This window comes from Anabrus simplex, chromosome X (genome assembly GCF_040414725.1).
Source record: "Anabrus simplex isolate iqAnaSimp1 chromosome X, ASM4041472v1, whole genome shotgun sequence".
Classification (NCBI taxonomy): domain Eukaryota; kingdom Metazoa; phylum Arthropoda; class Insecta; order Orthoptera; family Tettigoniidae; genus Anabrus; species Anabrus simplex.
The window spans coordinates 196,897,735-196,912,046 of record NC_090279.1 but is presented as its reverse complement, the minus strand read 5'-3'; positions in this window follow the sequence as shown (position 1 = coordinate 196,912,046).

Genomic DNA, 14,312 nt, shown 5'->3' with positions numbered 1-14,312 from the left:
AGTGCCCTCATACACTTAGACATTGGCGACGAAGTCAATCAGTGCTCAGTGTGTCGCCCACTCAACAGACATTCCACAGCTCTCTGTCGTGTGCTCCACCTGTGTGGCACGCTCCAGCGTGTTTGCTTGCTCTCTCTCTCACTCCCAGCATATACCGGTCAAGGTCGCGCCTACAACCAGTTCTGACACACAGCTCTCCTTGCTCTTTATGGCACGCATCTCGCAATGGCTACAGCTGAGCAACTCGCTACGGTATTCCAAGCCTTACAGCAGCAACAACAACAGTTTATGCAACAACAACAGGCAGCATTAATTCAGGCTATTCAAGCTATTTCTGTCTCTACACAGCCATCAGCTATTCCTCCGTTCTCTGCTTTCGATCCGGCTAAGGAAGAATGGTCAGTTTATTTAGCACGCTTACAACAGCATTTCATCTGCCATTCTGTCACAGATGATCAACGCCGCCGAGCACTATTTCTTAGTTCAGTTGGCAATGCTACGTGTGAATTACTACGTAAATTAGGTCCAGAAGAAAACCTTTCTGAGGTACCATTCGCACAGCTCCTGGCCCGTCTCACTGAACATTATGCCAAAGCTCCTCACATAGTGGCTGCTCGCTATAAATTTTTTCAGAGCAGAAAGCAACCCCATCAGACACATACTGAATGGATAACTGAATTGCGTGGTCTAGCTAAACCCTGCCAGTTCATATGCTCCAAGGACGGTTGTGGTTCACCCTACACTGATTCTCTCATTCGGGACATGGTAATTTTACATACTCCTGAGGACAAGATACGTTTTGACGCTGTCAAGCAGAGTAACCCTTTTTTAGAAGACGTCCAGCGTATTGCTACGGTTTATGAGCTTACTACCAAGACTGCCGCAGCCATAGCTTCTCCACACGAAGTTGCTCAAGTCTCGACTCAGGCCCGCAAGTCCTCTGCTACAGTGAATCGTCCAGATAAGGCGCTCTCTACCAAGCATTCTCGCCAGGTTCCCTCTCGTAATGCTACAAGGAAGCCCAATTCTAAAAGCACCTCGAAACTCCTGCCTTCCTGCCGAGGCTGTTTCAAGCATCATGAACGTCGTGACTGTCGTTTTTTCAAAGCCACTTGTGAACGATGTAATAAACTTGGACACATTAAGACTGTATGTCGGAGTTCGCTCCGCCCTGCTAAGACTCCTGCAGCACGCCCGAAGCATATACAGCCCCGCCAAGACATGGAAGTTGATCAAATCAATCTTATTCTTCCCACAAGGAATTCTCACAAGATCATCGTTCCTCTCTCATTCTCTACTCGATCTGTCGATTTTCAATTAGACACTGGATCACCTGTCTCTATTATTAATCTAGCTACCCACCATGACTTAGGTTCCCCTTCATGCTCTCCAGCTGACATCCAGCTTGTGACGTTTAACAAAAAGAAAATTGACATTAAAGGTCAAATCCAGCTTCAGGCTAGTTATAAAGGAATTCAGAAGGCCATTCCTCTTCTCGTAGTTAACAACTACACTGCATCCAACATTATGGGCATGGATCTATTTAACTTATTTGGTTTCCAGATACATGACAACATTAACGTTGTATCTACATTGCATCCTACTTCTGACGTTACCGATCTCCTAAAGCAGTTTCCTGAAGTCTTCGACTCTCAGCTCGGAACAGCAAAAGACTATACAGCTCACATACAGCTGAAATCCGGAGCTAAGCCTCGCTTCCTCAAAGCACGTCCAGTACCCCTAGCACTTCAAGACCCGGTCACGAAAGAATTAGAAAGATGGATACAAACTGGCATTGTGGTACCAGTTACTTCTAGTCAATGGGCTACTCCACTAGTGGTAATCAAGAAACCTGATGGTAATGTTCGACTTTGTGGCGATTTTCGATCTACAGTCAACGCACAACTCGACACAGATATCTTTCCTATTCCACGTCCAGAAGACTTATTCCGTCGTCTCACTGGTGGACAATTCTTCTCTCGAGTTGATCTTAAAGAAGCATATCTCCAGCTACTTTTAGACGAAGACTCTAAGAAATTTCTAACACTCAACACTCCTCTCGGACTGCTCCAGCTCCAGCGGCTCCCATTCGGTGTTTCATCCTCAGCGGCTATTTTCAGCGCTATTTAGCTCAACTCACTGCCTCCATTCCCGGTTGTGCTAACTACCTGGATGATATTATTGTTACGGGAAAAGATCATCAGGAACATCTAAACAATCTACGCCTCCTTCTACAGAAATTGAAAGACAATGGCCTACGAGCGAATCTCGCTAAATGTACATTCTTTCAGCCTCAAGTTCACTACCTAGGACATATACTTGATAAGACTGGAATTCGCCCTAGTGCACAGAATGTCTCAGCTATCGTCAACATGCCAGCACCTCAGAACCTCAAGCAGCTCCAGTCCTTCATAGGCAAAGCGAACTACTATAATAAGTTCATTCCCCGCTTCGCTACAGTGGCAGCTCCATTAAACGCTCTACGTAAAAAAGGTGTTAAATTTCAATGGACTCCGCAATGCCAACAGGCATGGAAAACCATCAACAACGCCTTAATTCAAGCTATACAACTCACTCATTTTCAGCCCGACAAGCTCATCACGCTAGCTACTGACGCTTCAGACTACGGTGTCGGTGCCGTTCTCTCCCAGAAGGATCGTCATGGACGGGAACGCCCCATCGCTTTCGCTTCGAAAACACTTAATGACCATCAACGTCGATACTCACAGATAGAGAAAGAAGCTTTAGCCATCATCTTTGGTATTCGCCGTTTCAATCAATATCTCTATGGCAACCATTTCCTGATCATTACTGATCATAAGCCTCTCGTACACTTATTCCATCCTGGTAATAAGATCCCTGAGAATTCCCTCAGAAAGCTTCAAAGATGGTCCATGTTCCTTTCTGATTATTCCTATCAGATTGTCTATCGAGCCACATCCCAGCATTGTAATGCTGATGCCCTCTCACGCTTACCAGTTGGTCCTGATACTGCCTTCGATTCTCAAGAATCTGAATGTCTTCAGTTGGATATAGAACTTGAAGATACTGTCTCCAGTTTTCCTATTGATGCTACCTGCATAGCTAAAGCTACGGATAAGGACAGTACACTTGCTACTGTGCGTACTTACATCCGCAACGGTTGGCCTCTTCAGAGCAATCTTCCTGCCCACCTTGCACCTTATCATCGTATGCAGCATCGTCTCACGACTCGTGCTGGAGTCGTACTCCTAGAAGCAGGCACCATCTTCCGAGTGGTTATCCCACTTAGCCTACAGAAACAAGTTCTAGAATTATTACACCAAAGCCATTGGGGTATATCCCGAACGAAGCAACTAGCACGTCAACACTGCTACTGGCCCGGTATTGATGCCGCCATCGAAAAGCTCATCCGTCATTGTGAACAATGTCAACTGAATCAGAACGCCCCGTCTTCTGATCTAGCTTCATGGCCTCCTGCTACTACTCCATGGGAACGAGTTCACATCGATTTCGCAGGTCCTTTCCTTAATTCCATGTGGTTAATAGTCATCGATTCACTATCGCACTTTCCATATGTAGTGGATATGCATTCGACTACTACGACCGAAGCTACCATTCGTGCTCTACAGAAAATATTTACTACAGAAGGCTTACCTCAAGTACTCATTTCGGACAACGGACCTCAATTTACAGCTACTGCTTTTAAGAAATTTTGTACATATAATGGCATTCGTCATATCCTAGCACCGCCTTTTCACCCTCAATCTAATGATGAAGCTGAACGCTTTGTACAAACATTTAAGAGAAGTATGAAAAAAGCTGTCTCTTCAGGCTTAACTAAAGACCAAGCATTGCTCCAACTCTTAAGCAACTACAGAACTCTGCCCGGCGCTGATAATATCACTCCTGCACAGAAGCTCCATGGACGACCTCACAGAACTTTACTTTCTCTGTTGCAGCCTCTTCCGGCCCAGTCTCAGACCCCACCAACGAAGTTCTCAGTCAACGACAAGGTCTACACCCGGACATTCAGGTCAAACCCACTCTGGAGTCATCTGCAGATCTTTGGGTCATCGTCTCTACGAAATACAGACTACGGAGAAACGTATCTGCCGCCATCAAGACCAGATACGTCTGCGCTACCGCCCATGTCCAGCTATTGATTCTATTGCTCAGCCAGATAAATCTATTGCTGAACGAGCTTTAGACCATTTAATAACAATGGGTTCCTTTCAGGACGAGACAGCGCCACTCCGCCCGGTCCCAGCTCCGGACAATCCAACAGAGACATCAGCAGCTCCGGCCCAGCATCGCAGCCGCCGCCAGCGCCGCCGCCGTTTCACGCCGTACCGGCGTATTTAGGAGGGGAGGGTGTTGTATGTCCGGCGCTCCCTTCTCGCTCCGCCAGCCAGCTACACGCGCGCCAAGTGTCATTCTTCTAGCCTCGACGCGCAGCCCTCAGTGCGCGTGCCTGGACAGTCGTGTGTGTACTATAAAGAGGAACTCCCAGCCTGTCCTGACACATCTTCTCTCCAGGATCCCAAATCTGGGTAAACCTCAAGTGAACTCCACAACTCGTCGCAGAAGACACTCCTGTTATTTTTGATCGGCCGGGTGGCTACACATCTTTACTTTCCACTCGCGCCGAGCCAACAAAGCATATAGGCCGACTCCTCGTTGGATGTCAGCCTCCCTACCACCAACCACCATGACGACCACCACCACGACCATCACCACTACCTTTGCGACCGCTGCTCACACCTTTTCCTCGCTTTCCATCACAACTGTTACGTCGTCCCATTCATCGCCGCTTCTATCCACCTCTCTCCCCGCGCTACCTCCTGTTGATCCACCTCGACTATTACGTATTCCTCCCCGCTACTTCACCCGCCCTTCTACGCTGTCTACATCTGCCTTGCCGACCACGACATCACCACCACCATTGTCCGTCGTAACAGCAGCAGCCGCTCATCAACCTCCAACACCGTCAGACACATCAGCCACAAACGAAGTCTTCAGTTGCGTCGTCCGCGGCGTAAGCCCACTCATCCCGGCAACCGACATTCAAGAACAACTTCGCCTTCAAGCCATACCCGTCAAGAGGGCATTCCGTATCTACAACTCCACCGGTCCGACGTATTTAATCAGACTTCAGCTTTCCAGTGCAGCAGCCGTCGCCCACCTGATCTCCAGCGGAGCACTTCTCTACGGCCGTCGTTATCCCGTCGAACCCTCTCGTTCACCTCCCCGCCCTAGATATCACCACTCCACCTCTCATCGCCATACCCGGCCTGATCATCCTCCCTTCCAACGCTCTATCTATGTCCGTCCAACTCCTTCTTCTGCTAATATCTCCCTCCCACCACCACCGACCCTTGAACATCTCCGACACCTCACAACTGTCCTCTATCACATCGCTTCAACACTTTACCACCTTACACTTCCACAAAACTTCCTTCTCGACACTCCTGTATAAATCTCAATCCGTATAGCCAGTCATCCAAATTTTCACACCGTTTTTCCCTCTTCTTCATTTCAAACATCCCACTGTTCTCTCCACATCTCCCGGCCCGAGAGATCGCGACACGATCTAGGGGGCCCGCCCCGTCCTTCGGGCGGGGAATGAAAGCTCTGCAGCAGCAGCAGCAGCTGTCCTGATGCCCACTTGCCCCGGTGTCCAGCTCCAGAATACACCCTACGTCGAGCACGGAGGCTACTCCTCTTGAAAATATGCTTCGGCCAGGTGGACTGAATTTCTGGCAGTACGAGGTCTCACCTCTGGGCACCGCTCCTCTGGCCTATTCCGCTGCCCATATCCAGTCATACTATTACATACCGTTATATTTCCCTAATTAATGCCAGCTCCCTTGGTTTCGCCAAGTAAGAATTATTCCAACATTGAACTTGCTTTTATGAACTCAGCAAGGAAGAACTTTCCAAAACATTTATGTCAGTACTTCTGATAGTTTTCGACTATCGACTTTCATATCAAGGACTATCTTTTCGAGATAGAAGTGGATGTAAATACTGTAAACTTGTATATAGTGTACAGAAGATAGACTCTTTCTCAAGATTCCTAATTCATTTTGCTTCAAGTTAAATTTCAGTTTTATTTGTGTAAATAGTGTATTTTGCATTTGAAGCGAATAATAAAGTTGTGTTTTGTAAATCTCAACCTTGGTTACAACACTATCGATAAATACTACATGACCAAAGTTATATAGAATCAAATTTCCAATCAATTATGTCTTATACATTTTAACCGTACCGGCTATGGTAACACATATATTCATGAATTTGTATTTTTGTTGCAAAGTCCATATCAACGCCGAGCCACGAGAAAATGGGTTAACAGAATTTAAAGAAAATCGGAATGTAGAGTCGGGGAATAAGAAACTAAAGTCTAAGCTATAAACAATTTTATTCAGCCTGGATGAAATTGTAGGTTAGGGGAAGGCGCCTAAAATTTGATTTTAAATACCGGTACCTAATTTATTGGTCTATCGAAAAGTACTACATAACAAGGGTTATAGGGAACAAAATTTCCGATCGTGTATGTTTTATTAAGTTTTGTCGTACCGGTTATGACAAAAGTGGTATTTCAGAGTTGGAAAAAACTAACTGTCAAGGCCTACAATATCGAAAGCGCATAACACTGATCAACAATAACATTACATTGACAATTGTTTGTTGTGATGTCTTTGTCTCTTATGCTGCCACTCAACTCCGATAGATGGGATTACTGCTGCGTACGAAGTAAAACAGCCTGACTGAATATTGGCGGGAAATAGCTGGGGAGTTAGAAAACTGTCTTCTTTAGCATACCATTCCTCTGGTTCATACATTTCCTGATACTGCTGGTACGTAACACGTGAGCAGTGTGCAAACTTAAGGCAGAGGCTCGTAGTAGTAGTAGTAGTAGTAGTAGTACCTGCCCCCGCGCCGAAAAAAGACGAAGAGTGGTCACGGATCACGGCTCTCTGCGGCTTGTTCGTTCCAGCTCTGGAGCTTTGGACTATTAGATCGGCAGCGTAGTACTGTTCTTTAAAAGTGAGAAAATAGGTGGCTTTTCATTTGATCGAGTATTTCATTTGAAAGCATTGCTTTTAATCGCGCCATTCCCACTGACGTAATGACCTATGTTTATTTCAGTTGGGAAAACCACTAAGACAGTCTTATCTGAGGATGTAAAAAGGTAGGTGGGAGTGAGCGCCTGCCATTATAATGAAAAATGCTCAACTCGATTCTGACGGGCAGTAGACAAGTGGGCCTACCATAATAATGAAAACTCCCCAACTTGATTGTGACTGATAGTAGGCAACAGTCTTCACATGGGAAAAGACAGAGAATCTCTGTCGCGTTTCTGGGGTAACGTTAAGAGCTATGCAATTTAATGCAATCTCACTCACAACGTGTACACTACTTACGATAATTCTGTATACAGTGTAGAATTCCGTAGCGAAGCACGGGTACATCAGCTAGTTTAGGATAAGATTTTTATTTTTTATTTTTATTTTTGCTATCCGCTTTACGTCGCACCGACACAGATATGTCTTATGGCGACGATGGGACAGGAAAGGCCTAGGAAGAGGAAGGAAGCGGCCGTGGCCTTAATTAAGGTACAGCACCGGCATTTGCCTGGTGTGAAAATGGGAAACCACGGAAAACCATATTCAGGGCTGCCGAGAGTGGGGGGTCGAATAGATAGAATATGGTATACAAATGTAGATAGGTTGTTGTTTTAACGACGTGTTTTGCTTAGTTATTTGATTTTGTCAAATGTCAATATGTATTACTTGATTTCAACATATCTTGTGCTTTTTGGTCAGTGTGAAAGCTTCTTTCTTCACTTTGTGTTGTAGCACGTATTTTGTATTGTAGATGTTGACACTTGATGTGTGCTATTCGGCAGCACGTCGAGCACTGTCAAATAAAATTTATCAAATCTATCAAATTTTATGGTCAATTCAGTCTTAACATAAACTATAAGCTTTGTGTATATATCGACGAAGTCCCGCACTAAACATCGGACAACTGCCTGATTTCAACATAAGTGTTCATATTACCTCAAGAAACTCATACTATTATTCCACCAGTAGACGAACACGGCTGATCACATATCATAGCATAGTCGCATATACAACACGCCGCAAGAATTAACCTGTACTTCAAAATGTTTTATTCATCTAGTCATAAGTTTTAATGTGGGCACTTCACAATTCAAGAATATTGTACATTCAACATATATCACCTGCGCACATAATATTATTGCAAAGTTTTAACTCTCACACCGATTAACGCAGACGAAGATAAGACGGAAAACATTTGCAAATTGATAACGTTTTTATCCATACTATGTGACACCTTTATTTAAGAAAAAATGTATTTTTAATGCACATATAGTAATGTTAAGTTTTAATTATTATATCAGTTAATGTACACGATTATTTAAACTAGAACATTTGTAATGACAATGTTTTTACCCATACCATGTGACATTCTTATTGTGATGTTTTAATTGTATATTATAATTGTCAGCTGAAGATGACCTTTACAAGGTCGAAACCGTCCTGTAGAACAATAATATATAAATATATGTATTGATTAGGGGGAAGCTTCAATACTTCATATTTATAAAAACTTTTGTCTTGCAATGGGATGAGGAATCGCATGCCGACCTCCGTGCGGCGGCATTTTTTGTTCACCCTGTATGTTGGAACGCGCGAAGTCAGCAAGTGATTACCACCCAGGATCTGTTTAGTGCACGTTGAAACGATTTATCTCAATTGCGCACGTTTCGGACGGACAGAGACTGGTGCTGGAACGAACCTTTATCATAGCACGAGTTATTGCACAATAATATATTATACACGAGAACACGAGAATTCATACCGCACGATATTTAAGCTTATTTTACCTATAATATCTTTACTTGTAGTAAAAAGTATATATTTATAACCTTTTGATTGATCAAACATGTAGTAGATCGAGTTGTTTCGTAAAATAATATTGTTTTCACTTGTTTAAATTCTGTACACCACAATCCGTTTTTTTCACTCTTAATCGTCAGCCATCTTTGGTCCACTTCATTTGAGAGGTAGCAATACAAAACATAAATACTAAGAGCTTACAAAACGTAGCAGTATATGTTTATTTCTTGGCAAGTTTCATTAATATTGGCGTTTCGCGGTTGGTGGTGTTTACAAACGAGTAAAAATGACACCAGTTTCCTAATACGATTTTACTGTATATATTAAAGAACAGTGCATTTTGTCGATGGACTACGTAGAAATTCATAATTAATCAAATGGGAAAGATTCATAAAACGTCTATGAAAAGGCGCAGTTAACACACCTTAAATAAAATTCTAACAGATTGAAAGGTTATGATAGAACCTCAAGATGTTCGCTTTGAAAAGAAGTCTATGTGGGTGTTCCCTCAAGAAGGGTTCGTACTGGGTGTTTGTTTTGATGTTAGTTGTATCAGTGTTATTTGTCTCTGTTTATGCAACATCCTTAGACGACATGTCACATATACCACATCGAGCCAACGTTAGGCATACAAGTGACGGATTCAAGTCGTTTTATTTTATATTACATCTCATTGCAGCAGTGTCTGGTATAATATGTTTCATTGCTTGCTTCATTCTGTGTATTGGACTGCAAACAGAAAATCGCTGTTGTATATTAGTGTGGGTCGCAACTTATCTCTTTTTCACCTTTGTGCTAGTTGTTGAAATGATAACTGAATGGGTGCTGCACCTTATACATAAAGAATTTATCACCGGGTTTTTATATCTACTGTTCATCTATGTACCATTTGTACTGATCCATCTTTACTGCATATTAGTTGTGTACAGCTATCAAAACGAATTAAAATACGCCAGCTAGGAGAGAATGAAACACAGGAATCGTAGAATGTATTAACATGTTGGGATGTTATTATTCGAGTAAATAAAAACAATTAAGTGCACTTGTAACATACAGCCAGTAACTGATACTGCTTCATCATTCTACTGCCAGTGCCTGCATCATACCGATCGAGAAAAACAGATAATGTTATGAAAAGGACACTGTTTTATTGATCTAATTCAACTCACAGTCGTTGTTATTAGAGGGTGGGTAAGGGGGGCGGGGGGGGCAGTTTCCTCACTACTTCGTGGAGTGAAAATAATTTTTATTCCATTTTTTCCACCTAAAACTAGAAATTATAAAAAAATTATACAAAACCTGTTGTCTTAAGACCTAATACTCCCCTTCCAATTTCTTTACACACAAAAAATGGCATAGTGAAAATACGCACAAAATATACGACGAAGCTAACCAGGGAGGTGAGAAGAGTAATGAAGTGGACTGTGGAGAAAGTGGGGCCCACTTCGCAGGATGGGGAAGCCCTTGAGGCCACGCCCATTCGGCCCAACCGTGCGCTACTGAATGAGAGAGAATGCGGATAAAACTACAGTAATTGTGTTTTCTTCCTATTTAAGCATAAAACACCTAATTATAATATACTACATTGTACACAAAATTGTAACATTTAAAACTCACAGACCACACACTGACAAGAACAAGCACTGAAACCATAGTCCAACTGTGAGCATTATTGCGTAGCATTGGTAAAATCAAATACAGCTACTGTATTTGGTAAAATGTTGTCTCATTTTTGTTCCCTGTATCTTTTCATTTTGCACTGGGAATAAGTGTCTTTTTTTTTTTTTTTTTACTTGCTTTACGTCGCACCGACACAGATAGGTCTTATGGCGACGATGGGACAGGAAAGGGCTAGGAGTGGGAAGGAAGCGGCTGTGGCCTTAATTAAGGTACAGCCCCAGCATTTGCCTGGTGTGAAAATGGGAAACCACAGAAAACCATTTTCAGGGCTGCCGACAGTGGGGTTCGAACCTACTATCTCCCGAATACTGGATACTGCCCGCACTTAAGCGACTGCAGCTATCGAGCTCGGTAATAAGTGTCTTAGTCGAACGCCTGAAATATCAGTAAGCTGACTAGTGCACTCATTTGCAATTAAACTCTTTTATTTCAAGTCATGACATTTTTTTCATAATTGTCGCTTTCCTTTTTCATCCTAGCATTCCTTCTTCGTAAATTTGTAATTATCATTCTCGTACGTCACAATGAAGCCCTCATTTTCCTAATTATCAGTTTCATTTTCTCTTCTTTCTTTTGACACTGTCCGTGTTCAGAGTTTTCTCCATTTTCCTCGTCCGGGGATTGAATATCCTGAATAAACAAACGAGAATATTAATACTTAAAATGGGAAACTATAATAGGAGAAACCTATATTGTGTTCAAAGCTCTTCCCGTAATAAAATACGAAATATTCTCACCTTTTGCACCTGAACAGTGTTAATGGTACTAGTAGCTGCCTTCAATACGATATTACTTCGCTCGAGTGTTTTAACATCCCTGGATTGTTGTTCATTCCTTTTCTGCAGACCATTATTATTTAGAACTAGCTGATGTGCCCGTGCTTCGCTACGGGATTCTCAGAAAGACCGACTTTGTGTGGCTTTCCTAACCGAAGTCAACATGGATCATTACAAAAACATCAGTAGGAATGTAGCGATTAAAAGCAATGTTATCATATAAAACACTCGATCAAATGAAAAACCTCACATTTTGTCACTTTTAACGAACAGTACTACGGTGCCGATGTAACAGTCCAGAGTCTCACAGCTGGAATGACCAGGATGAACCAGTGTGTTACGTACCAGTAGTATCGGAAAATGTATGTATCAGAGGAATGGCACACTAAAGAAGAAAGTTATCTAACTCCAGAGTTACTTCCCGCCAATATTCAGGCATGCTGTTACACTCGGTACGCCCGGGCGAGTTGGCCGTGTAGTTAGGGGCGCGCAGCTGTGAGCTTGGATCCGGGAGATAATAGATTCGAATCCCATTGTCAGCAGCTCTGAAGATGGTGTTCCGTGGTTTCCTATTTTCACACCAGGCAAATGCTGTTATGTACCTTAAGTAAGGCCAAGGCCGCATCCTTCACACTCCTAGCCCTTCCCTATCCCATCGTCGCCGTAAGACCTATCTGTGTCGGTGCAATGTAAAGCAAAATTTTAAAAATACTCGGTACGCAGCAGTAATCCTATCTATCATAGGTGAGTTGCACCAGAAGACACAAAGCACATCACAACAAACAATGGTCAATGTAATGTTATTGTTGATCAGTTTTATGAGCATTCTATATTGTAGGCCTTCACATTTAGTTTTCTTTCGACTCTGTGATATTAGGGCGTCTTATAAAATTATTTATAGCGTAGACTGTAGTTCCTTATTCTTCGGCTTTACATACCGATTTTCATTAAATTCTGTTTACCCATTTTCTCGTGACTCGGCGGTGGTACGGATTCAGTAACAAAAATCCAAATCCTTGAATATCTCTGTGATCTTCGCCGGTACGGTAACAACGCATAAGACATAAATGATCGGAAATTTATTGCTTTGTAACTTTAGTTATGTCGTATTTATCGATACGACCACTAATAACAAAAAAATGTGAGAATTGAATTTTAGGCCTTCTCCTAAACTACCATTTCACTCAGCGTGAATAAAATTATGTATGGCCTAGATTATATTTGCATACCGATTTTCATTAACATAGACCAATAATAACATAAATATTTGAAAATTAAACTTTAAGCCTTTCCCTAAACTCAGCGTGAATAAAATTATTTATGGCCTAGATTATAGCGACTAATTCTCCGACTTTGCATACCGATTTTCATCAAATTCTCTTCAGCCGTTTTTTAGTGATGCGTGTACATGCATACATACATACATACATACATACAGACAGACAGACAGACAGACAGACAGACAGACAGACAGACAGACAGAAATTACGGAAAAGTAAAAATTGCATTTCCTTTTTACTGTGTATATGACCGATACAGAAATACCATTATTTTCAAATTCTGAGCAATGTACAGACAAAATTCTTATTTTATATATATATAGATGGCATCCAAACGGAACAATAAAGCATATCAGCCACTATCTTGATGATGCTTGTTGTTTTAAGGGGCCTAACATCGAAGGTCATATGCCCCGCCACTATCTTTTTTTTTTTTTTTTTTGCTAGGGGGCTTTACGTCGCACCGACACAGATAGGTCTTATGGCGACGATGAGATAGGAAAGTCCTGGAAGTTGGAAGGAAGCGGCCGTGGCCTTAAGTAAGGTACAGCCCCAGCATTTGCCTGGTGTGAAAATGGGAAACCACGGAAAACCATTTTCAGGGCTGCCGATAGTGGGATTCGAACCTACTATCTCCCAGATGCAAGCTCACAGCCGCGCGCCTCTACGCACACGGCCAACTCGCCCGGTGCCACCATCTTAATTTAAGTCCTCAAGTGATAATTTCTTTAGGTACTGTCGGCTATAAATAGCTGGGATAGGCAGGGAATACGTTCGGGAAGGCACTCTCTCTCTCTCTCTCTCTCTCTCTCTCTCTCGGCCCGGATAAGTACGTACTGTTCACTTAGTCAAAGCTAAAGTGCTCCGTACAATTCTATATATAGAAAATAAGAGTTTTGTCTGTACATTCCTCAGAATCTGAAAATACTGGTATTTCTGTATCGGTCATGTCCACAGTAACAAGGAAATGCAATTTATACTTTTCCATAATTTCTGTCTGTCTGTCTGTCTGTCTGTCTGTCTGTCTGTCTGTATGTATGTATGTGCACGCATCACTACAAAACGGCTGAAGAGAATTTGATTTTTTTTTTTTTTTTTTTTTTGCTTTACGTCGCACCGATACAGATATGTCTTATGGCGACGATGGGGTAGGGAAGGCCTAGGAATTGGAAGGAAGCGGTCGTGGCCTTAATTAAGGTACAGCCCCGGCATTGGCCTGGTGTGAAAATGGGAAACCACGGAAAACCATCTTCAGGGCTGCCGACAGTGGGGCTCGAACCCACTATCTCCCGATTACTGGATACTGGCCGCACTTAAGCGACTGCAGCTATCGAGCTCGGTTGATGATGAAAATCGGTATGCAAAGTCGGAGAATAAGTCGCTATAATCTAGGCCATAAATAATTTTATTCACGCTGAGTTTAGGGGAAGGCTTAAAGTTTAATTTTCAAATATTTATGTTATTATTGGTCTATGTTAATGAAAATCGGTATGCAAAGTCAATGTAATAAGTCGATATAATCTAGGCCATACATAATTGTATTCACGCTGAGTGAAATGGTAGTTTAGGAAAAGGCCTAAAATTTAATTCTCACTTTTTTTGTTGTTGTTATTAGTGGTCGTATCGATAAATACGACATAACTAAAGTTACAAAACAATAAATT